General features: G+C 40.2%; 1 long non-coding RNA gene across 3 annotated transcripts in view; it reads left to right on the plus strand.

The window, feature by feature from the left end:
• Positions 1-9,667, plus strand: part of LOC145722453 (uncharacterized) — a 388,135-nt gene that overhangs the window by 4,692 nt on the left and 373,776 nt on the right. For all 3 annotated transcript variants that reach the window (XR_014146754.1, XR_014146756.1, XR_014146755.1), the window contains exons 2-3: positions 4,310-4,415; positions 6,540-6,620. This is a non-coding gene — a long non-coding RNA (uncharacterized LOC145722453). The remainder of the gene's footprint in view (positions 1-4,309; positions 4,416-6,539; positions 6,621-9,667) is intronic.

The following is a 9,667-nucleotide window of genomic DNA, read 5'->3' on the forward strand; positions in this document are numbered from 1 at the left end:
CCTTCCCCCCCCCCCCCCCCCCACTTAACAGTGTTACAGATGTGTAGCTTTCTAATCTACTGTCTGTCCTCAAGGAGATGCTGGGAACATATTAATTTAATTGAGAAATCATAAACTGAAGGCTACTACTTATTTGAGCTATAGTTGAATACACCTGCAAGATGTCTGGCAACATCTAGGAAGTGGGCATATTTTAAAAAATAAGGAGTTACGCCTGCAGCTAGACTACCACTTTACACAGCCTAAGAAAATTATTCAGAAAGTTTCCTACAGTTTCTTCTGCTATTGAGCTTACCCTTCCTGAAAAGGAGATATATATATACACAAAATGTCTGCTTCTCTCCTAAAAGCTCTATCCTTACTGCCTGCCCAACAAGAATGAGCCCAGTAGGGGTGCCTAGATGGTTCAGTCAGTTAAGCATCCAACCCTTGATTTTAGCTCGGGTCATGATCTTAGGATTGTGAGATCAAGCCCTGCATCCAGCTCTGTGCTGGGCATGGAGCCTGCTTAAGATTCTCTCTCTCCCTCTACCCTTCCCCCCCCAAAAAAAGAGAATGAGGTTAGTAAGTGATGTTGCTCCATTTGATTATACACTTTTAGTGCTAGGAATAGTTTTTTGGGGTTTTTTTTTTTTTCCAAACTTCTAAAACTAATGAGTATATAAATACCGCTTGTGGTGGAATCACCCAGGTTCTTAACAAAGGAGAGACAATGGAATAATTAATATCCACCTTCTTCCTTGGGGCTCTGTCAGAATTTCTTAATCCTGGAATTGTTATATAAAGGACAGCATGTCAAGGAGAATATGCATTAGGGTTATCTAGAAGAAGTAGGATTTGGTGGGAGGATCTCTGAGCTGGGAATCAGAAACAGCAAGTCTACTTCAGGTGACCAGTATACTTCTGTATGTGACGCTCTTAGACCTAGATAGTTTGTACATTTGACCTTTAAAGGTATACTTTAAAGGTACATAACTTAAGCATTTCATGTTATAAAACATAGTCATCACTTCAAATATCATGCATGCATACAAAAAGTATGGTCGGTTACATGTAAAACTGAGATTAATAGTAATTATCTCCAGTGGGAGAGGTGCCTGGCTGGCTCAGTTGGTAGAGCATGCCACTCTTGATCTTAGGGTTGTGAGTTTGAGCCCCACGTTGGGTGCAGAGATTACTTAATAAATAACATATTTAAAAAAAAAACAGTAAAAAGGGGTTCCTGGGTGGCTCATTCAGTTAAGCAGCTGACTCTTGGTTTCGGCTCAGGTCATGATCTTAGGGTCCTGGGATCAAGCCCCATGTCGGGCTCCACACTCAGCAGTGAGTCTGCTTGAGGATTCTCTCTTTCCAATTCCCTCTGCCCCTCCTCCCACTCACGTGTGCACTCTCTCTAAAATAAAAAATCTTTTTAAAAAAACAGTAAAAAAAATACTAATTATCTCAGGGTAATGGAATTATACAGAGATTTATAAAATTATTTTTCTTTTTTGAAGATTTGTATTTTCTAGGCTTTTCTTTTCTAGATTTTTCCATAGTTAACATATTTTGTGTAATAAAAATTAAGTATTTAAATTAAGTAAACTGGGGCGCCTGGGTGGCTCAGTTGCTTAAGCGACTGCCTTCGGCTCAGGTCATGATCCTGGAGTCCTGGGATCGAGTCCTGCATCGGGCTCCCTGCTCGGCGGGGAGTCTGCTTCTCCCTCTGACCCTCCTCCCTCTCATGCTCTCTGTCTCTCATTCTCTCTCTCGCAAATAAATAAAATCTTAAAATAAATAAATAAATAAAGTAAGTAAACTGATTTCAAATAAGTTTTGCAATTTTCTCATCTGTTCATTCAACCAACATTCATTCAATTCCTGCTATGTGCATGGCAGTGTGCCAACTGCTTTAGAGAAAACAAAAGAAACAGAAGAGTTAATGTACTTTCTTTCAACTCTACTGATATATATATGTGTATATATATATGTGTGTGTGTATGTATATATGCTTATTGGCTGATGATTAGGTAGATAAAATGCACAGGGAATAATAGAAAACAGACAAATTCAAGACAGTATGACAAACTATTTTACAGCACTGATAGGAAATAAAAGATAAATTAAAATGGAGTAAGTTTATTTAGGGAAGAGCTTGATTATGACCATTTTGAGCTAGGATAATGACTGAGGGAAACAGAAGAGGTAAAGCATTCCAAATGGAAAGAAATGATAAGAATGTTGACAAAGAAGTGAAAGTTTTCAAATTGTATGTCAGGATGGTAAAAAGACTAACTTGGTCAATATGGAGAAATCAAAATGGGAATTCAAGAGAAATTTGGTTTAAAGAAATATTAAATACTGGACCGAGGGCTTTAAATTTGGTTCAATAGGCCACCCACCATAGTTCTTGAAAAGCAAAGTTACCAAGATAAAAATTGTTAAGGGATGATTACAATTTTGTTTTGTTTTGGCTGTATTGCATGAGTTTTGTTAGAACAAGGAAATACTGGAGTCTGGGAAATAAGCAGTCTTGCTGCTGCACTCAGTCCAGGTGTGAGGTAAGGAAGCCAGATCAGAGGAGTGACTATCAGATGGAGTAAAATTTACTGTCAGCAATCATAAAGAAACTGCATGACTTGGTACCTGATTAAATGTAGGGAACAAGGAGTATAGGAACAAAAGTTACTCCAGAAAAACGGATACAAAATTTCTGAGGAGAAATGTGGCATTATGTATCAAGATCCTTTCTTTACAGGAGTCTGGCTGGCTCACTCTGTAGAGCATGTGACTCTTGATCTCAGGGTTATGAGTTTGCACCCCACCTTGGGCATAGAGTTGATTAAAAAATCCTTTCGTTAAGTTTTTATTTCCATCTACTAGAATGGCTAAAATCCAAATAACTGATAATTCCCATTGCTGGTGAGGATGCAAAGCAACAAGAACTCACTCACTGCTAGTATGGTATAACCACTTTGGAAGAGAGTTTGGAAGTTTCTTACAAAGCTAAACATAGTCTTACCATACAATCCACAGTTGCACTCCTAGGTATTTACCCACTGAGAGGAAAACATATCCACATAAAATTCTGCATGTGATTGTTTATAACAGCTTTATTCATAATCACCAGAACATGGAAGCAACCAAGGCCTCCTTCGAAAAGTGAATAAGTAAACGTGTTATCACCATACATGGAATACTATTCAGAAATAAAAAAGAATGAGCTACCAAGCCATGCAAAGACATAGATGAATTTTAAATGCATATTGCTAAGTAAAGGAAGCCTGTCTGAAAAGGCTGCATACTGTATGATTCTATTTATATGTGACATTCTGGAAAAGTCAAAACTGTGGAGATGGTAAACAGATCAACGACTGCCGGGGGTTGGAATGGGGGAAGGGTTGAATAGATGAAGCACAGGGACTTTTCAGACTGGTAAAATTCTGTATGATACTAGACCTAGAAATGCCATTCCAGTAGCAACATGCATACCTTGTACCCACATCTTGTTTTTTTTTGTTTGTTTGTTTGTTTTTTTTATCTTTTCTTTTCTTTTTTTTTTTTTAAGATTTTTATTTATTTATTCATGAGAGACAGAGAGAGAGAGGCAGAGGGAGAAGCAGGCTCCCAAGGAGCAGAGAGCCCGATGCGGGACTCGATCCCAGGACCCTGGGATCATGACCTGAGCCGAAGGCAGACGCCCAACCATCTGAGCCACCCAGGCGCCCCACATCTTGTTTTTTAATAACATTCTCCAATAAGAGGAACCATGGCTCCTTGGAGAAATGGCTGAGTCTAGGATTGGGGCAAGAAATATACAAGATGAACCTGGAGCATCTTACAGTGCCAGAAAGTAAGAAAATAGTAAACATGCATACACAGACACACAGACACACACACTAATGAGGACATCTGAGAGAGAGACTATGAGCTAACTGAAAGAGCTCCCAATGGCCAAAGCTGGAATAATTTGAACAAATAAATAGTATTGAATGATGGCCCAAAGTATAAAATAAATACCCTTGAATCCATATGGGTATAAATAAATGTTTGAATAAATAAATAAAGGGGGAAAATAGGTAAGTCTTCCAAGCAGAAGAATTTCAAATTTATGTAGAAACCCTGCCCTTAAGGAGGTGAAGTTCCCTCTCCTTAAGCTTGGGCTGTGCATAGTGATACCCTTCCATAGAGTAAAATATGGAAAGGGGAAGGGGAAGAGTAACTTGATACTGGAGAAACCTGACAAACACTACCTCAACCAGGTTATCAGGGTTAACATCAACAAGTGATAACTCATATTGATAGTATATACCCTTGATATTACATGCAGGAAAAGTCTGAGAAACTGTCACAGTCAAGAGGAGCCTAAGGAGACATGATGACAAAATGTAATATAGTATCCTGGATGGGATACTGGAACAGAAAAAGGACATGAGGTAAACATGAAGTAAATTTAAATAAAGCATGGATCTTAGTTAGTAATAATGTATCAATTAGCTAATAATATGTCAATGTTGGTTTATTAATTGTGACACATGTACCGTGCTAATGTAAGATATTAGTAATAGAGGAAATTGGATATAGGCTGGGTGGAAACTGTACTATCTTCCCAACTTTTTTTTAAATCTACAACTACTCTATGGGACGCATGGGTGGCTCAGTCGGTTAAGCATCGGACTCCTGATTTCGACTCAGGTCATGATCTCAGGGTTGTGAGATTGAGCCCTATGTTGGGCTCCATGCTGAGCCTGCTTAAGATTCTCTCTCCCTCCACCCCCCCCAAAAAATGTTAAATCTAAAACTATTCTGGGGGCGCCTGGGTGGCTCAGTTGGTTAAGCGACTGCCTTCGGCTCAGGTCATGATCCTGGAGTCCCGGGATCGAGTCCTGCATCGGGCTCCCTGCTCAGCAGGGAGTCTGCTTCTCCCTCTGACCCTTCCCCCTCTCATGCTCTCTCTCTATCTCATTCTCTCTCTCAAATAAATAAATAAAATCTTTAAAAAAAAAAAAAATAAAAAAAATAAAACTATTCTGAAATTTAAATTGTTTTATTTTGATTTTTTTCAGTTTTGTTGAGATATAATTTATCTATAACATTGTATTAATTTAAAGTGTACAACCTTTTTTTTTTAAAGGTTTTATTTATTTATTTGACACAGAGAGAGAAAGAAAGCATGAGAAGGGGAAAGAGCATGGGGAGAGGGAGAAGCAGGCTCCCCACTGAGCAGGGAGCCCCATGCGGTACTTGATCCCAGGACCCCAGGATCATGACCTGAGCCGAAGGCAGATGCTTAATTGACTCAGCGACCCAGGCACCCTAAAGTGTACAACCTTAAGTTTGATTTGATATACATATATATTGCAAAATGATTGCCACAATAAGTTTAATTAACATACATTACCTCACATAGTTACAAATTTTTCCTTGTAACTTAAAAGTTATAAAGATCTACCTTCTTGTGAAAGATTATTTTTTTAAATGCTTATTCCTTTGGGGGGGTACCTGGGTGGCTCAGTCAGTTAAGCATCTGCCTTTGGCTCAGGTCATGATCCCAGGGTCCTGGGATGGAGCCCCGCATCAGGTTCCGTGCTCAGTGGGGAGTCTGTTTCTCCCTCTCCCTCTGCCCCTACCCCTGCTCATGCTCTCCCTCTCTCTCTTTGTCTCTCTCTCTCTTGCAAATAAGTAAATGAAATATTTTTAAAATAAATAAATAAATAATGCTTATTCCTTTGGACTTCTAGGAATTTATGTGTAAGAGTTGGTGTGGCAGCACCTGGGTGGTGCAGTCGGTTGAGCATCTGACTCTTGGTTTAGGCTCAGGTCATGACCTCATGGTCAAGGGATCAAGCCCTACAGGGGGCTCCATGCTCAGCATGGCGTCTGCTTGAAATTCTCTCTCTCCCTCTGCACCTCCCGCTTGTGCTCTTTCTCTCTCTGAAATGAAAAAATAAATCTTTAAAAAGAAAAAAAGAGTTGGGGTGCGTGACCAGCTCAGTTGTTGGAGCATGTAGTTCTTGGATCTCAGGGTTGTGAGTTCAAGCCCGACATTAGGGTATAGAGATAACTTAAAAAAAAAAAATCTTAAAAAAAAAAAAAAGTTAATCAGACATAGGTATATAATATTCTAAATACACTACAATAAATAGAGTATTTCCATACATCAAAATGACAAACATCAGGGGGCGCCTGGCTGGCTCAGTCAGAAGAGCATGTGACTCTTGATCCTGGGGTCATGAGTTCAAGCCCCACGGTGGCTGTAGAGATTACTTAAATACAGAAAAAAACACCAAAAAACAAAACAAATAAAATAACAAACATCAGACAGAGATAGATTATCTATGGATGGTGGGATAGTGGGGTTTATTTATTTATTTATCTATTTACTTATTTACGTTTCTAATTTTTCTATAAGTAATGTATTACTCTGGTAATCAGAAAAAAATGTAATAAAGGTTTTAAGAAAAAATCACTATAGGTGTAAAATCAGAGGATTGATCAAATGGGCTACTTATTGGCAGGGTTGGGAAAATTAAGCAGGAACGATTCTTTTTCTTTTTCAGGTAAAGAAGATGGTAATGGGTTCACTTTATGTGTTTGGTTTCAGACTGCAATGGGGAGAACTTACGTATGTACATTATATGGTAAGTCCTCTAGAAACCCCCAAGAGAAACATATTCAACAGAAACACAGATAAATATCTTTACTGTAACTGGAAACAATTTTTGTTGAAGATTTTATTTATTTTTGAGAGAGAGAGAGAGAACACAAGCAGTGGGGAGGGGCAGAGGGAGAGGGAGAAGCAGACTCTCCACTGAGCAGGGAGCCCAGTGCTCCCAGGACCCCGGGATCACGACCCCAGCCAAAGGCAGATGTTCAACTGACTGAGCCACCCAGGTGGCCCTGGAAACAAATTTTAAAAGATGTCAAGTCATAGATTTGGTTTTCATAAAAGAAAACATCTCGCTGCGGAAAGGTCATGTGGTTAGCAATGAAGATTAAGCCACTTTTCCCCCAAGTGAGTCCTTGGTGAATATATTTTGGGTATTGCCTCCACAGAAAGATGCATACTGAAAATATACTTTCCTCCAACCCTCAGTAGTAATTAAAAGGGAAGCCCAAGAATCACACTGATGAATAAGTGTCAGCCCATCAGCCCAGATACCTTGATCCACATGTATAAGCTCATTGACAAGAACAGGGTTCTAAGAGCCTGTAATCAATAGATCCTTTGAAGAAACCTGGAACTTTACCATGTGCATCACAATGAAGCCCCTACCTCTCCTATTCCACAGATGTTGGAAACTTGAGGCTAAATACTCCAAACATCCTGTTTCCTTATGTCCTCTTATACCCTGCAACTTGGGCAGCCACACCTACCTTCTCTAGAACTCTCCTTGCAAGGTACAGGGCATTCTGCCACAGACTCTAGAAGGTCCCAGGACTGGTGAAAGTTTAGAATCTCATTTTCTGAGCACTTTCCTGATGAGAGAACAGTTAGATAGAAAACCCCACAGCAAGACTCAACTTATCTTCCAGGTGGTCCAGCTCATAGTGAATGAGTACTTTTGAATCAGAAGGACCCTTAAGGAGTCCTCTAGGTCTCATACTACCCCTTTAATAAAGAAGAAACTGGAGGACTGGGCGGGCATTAGGGTCAATACCTCCTGCAAAAATCTCTAAGGTGATGTTTCCATCCATCACCCTCTGATGTTTCCTGTAAGAATCAGAAGTACATCATTGCTTACCAAAGTGAGAAGAGAGCAAGCCCCAGATTCCAACTCAAAGAGTAATTTTGGCTTATAAGTGAGAAATGAGTCACTCTGAGGACTGTTCTTAGAGACTCTTGTGGAGTGTTTGAACTCAACTTTGTTTACCACACCCCTTGCTCATCAAGGCAGGCCTATAAAACAAGAGACGCAGCATGGCGTTCGCCTGCAGGGCAGGTAACAGTGCCACCTCCCAGATGTTCTTCCCCAAGGAAGTGGCATGGTGTTTGCTGTGGCTCCAAGAGGACACCTATAGACAGTCTAGTTGAAACACGAGTCTGGTATAAGCTCACAGAAGCTGTAAGAAAAATTGTGGCCAAGACTCTACTCTGAAACTTTTCACCTAGAGGGACCTCTTAAACCCTGGCATTGGCACCACTGGTGACGAGGAAGAAAAGAACAGCCAGGATTGGACTTCTCCAGCATAGATCTAGTAGATGAAAAAGGTTTGTCATTTGAAGAGGATTGCTTCACCATTACAAGAGTTATGTAGGACAAAAGTCTGAGAAATGGGCAAGCTGGGGTTTGGTTAAAGCCCTAGTCTGTCCCAATGTCTCTGCTCATAAGCTGGCAAGGTTTTTAACCAAGATTGAGCCATAATAGCGAGTCCAAAGAAAGCAATACTGTTCTGTGTACTAGGGGTTTCATATAAATATTAGAATTCCTAGGGGCACCTGGGTGGCTCAGTCGTTAAGCATCTGCCTTCGGCTCAGGTTATGATCCCAGGATCCTGGGATTGAGCCCCGCATTGGGCTTCTTACTTAGCGGAGAGCCTGTTTCTCCCTCTCCACTCCCCCTGCTTGTGTTCCTTCTCTCGCTATATCTCTCTCTGTCAAATAAATAAAAATCGTTAAAAAAAATATTGAATTCCTAGAGAGTAACTGAAGTACTCAAAAATATATTTTTTAAGGATTTTATTTATTTATTTGACACAGAGAGAGAGTTAGCGAGAGCAGGAACACAAGCGGGGGAGTGGGAGAGGGAGAAGCAGGCTTCCCGCCGAGCAGGGAGCCCGATGCGGGGCCTGATCCCAGGACCCTGGGATCATGACCTGAGCTGAAGGCAGACGCTTAATGACTGAGCCACCCAGGCACCCCTCAAAAATATTTTAAAACCCTCAAAAGCACTGGTGAGACCACTATTCAGAGCCTGATCATCTCATTCTCAACAATTATTTTCACAAGTTCCTTGTACTCTCATATACCATTAGCAGGAGTGTAAATTGATAAAATCTTTAGGGAAATCTGTTTGGAGTTGCCTTCACATTTTTAAATGCATTCACCCTTTGATCTAGCAAAATCCACTTCCGATTCTGGGGGAATTGGCACAGAGACACTCACACATGAGTTCAAAAATAGTGTATGAAGGTTTTCACTGAAACCTTGCTTGTCCATCAATAAGTAGTGGTGCAACTATAAAATGCTAACCATCATCTCAACTTCTAGCAAGTCATCATCTTTTTGCTGGTGGAGGGTCTTGCCTCAATGTTGATGTCTTCTGACTGATCAGGGTGGTGGTTGCTGAAGATTGGGGTAGCTGTGGCCATTTCTTAAAATAAGACAGCAATGAAGTTTGCCTCATTAAAGGACTCTTCTTCTCATGAATGATTTTTCTGTAGCATGTAATGCTGTCAAACAGTAGAGCTTCTTTGAAAATTGGAAAAATCCTGGGGTGCCTGTCTGGCTCGGTAGAGCATGAGACTCTTGTGAGTTCAAGCCCCATGTTGGGTGGAGAGATTACTTAAAAATAAAATCTTAAAAAAAAAACAAATCTGGAGTCAATCCTTTCAAACCCTGCTGCTGCTTTATCAACTAAGTTTATATAATATTCTTAATCCTTTGTTGTCATTGCAACAATCTTTACAACATCTTCATTGGGAGTAGATTCCATCTTTTTTTTTTAAGATTTTATTTATCTGAGAG

The sequence above is a fragment of the Leptonychotes weddellii genome, chromosome 7 (assembly GCF_054177405.1).
Source record: "Leptonychotes weddellii isolate Sample4059 chromosome 7, ASM5417740v2, whole genome shotgun sequence".
NCBI classification, from domain to species: Eukaryota; Metazoa; Chordata; class Mammalia; order Carnivora; family Phocidae; genus Leptonychotes; species Leptonychotes weddellii.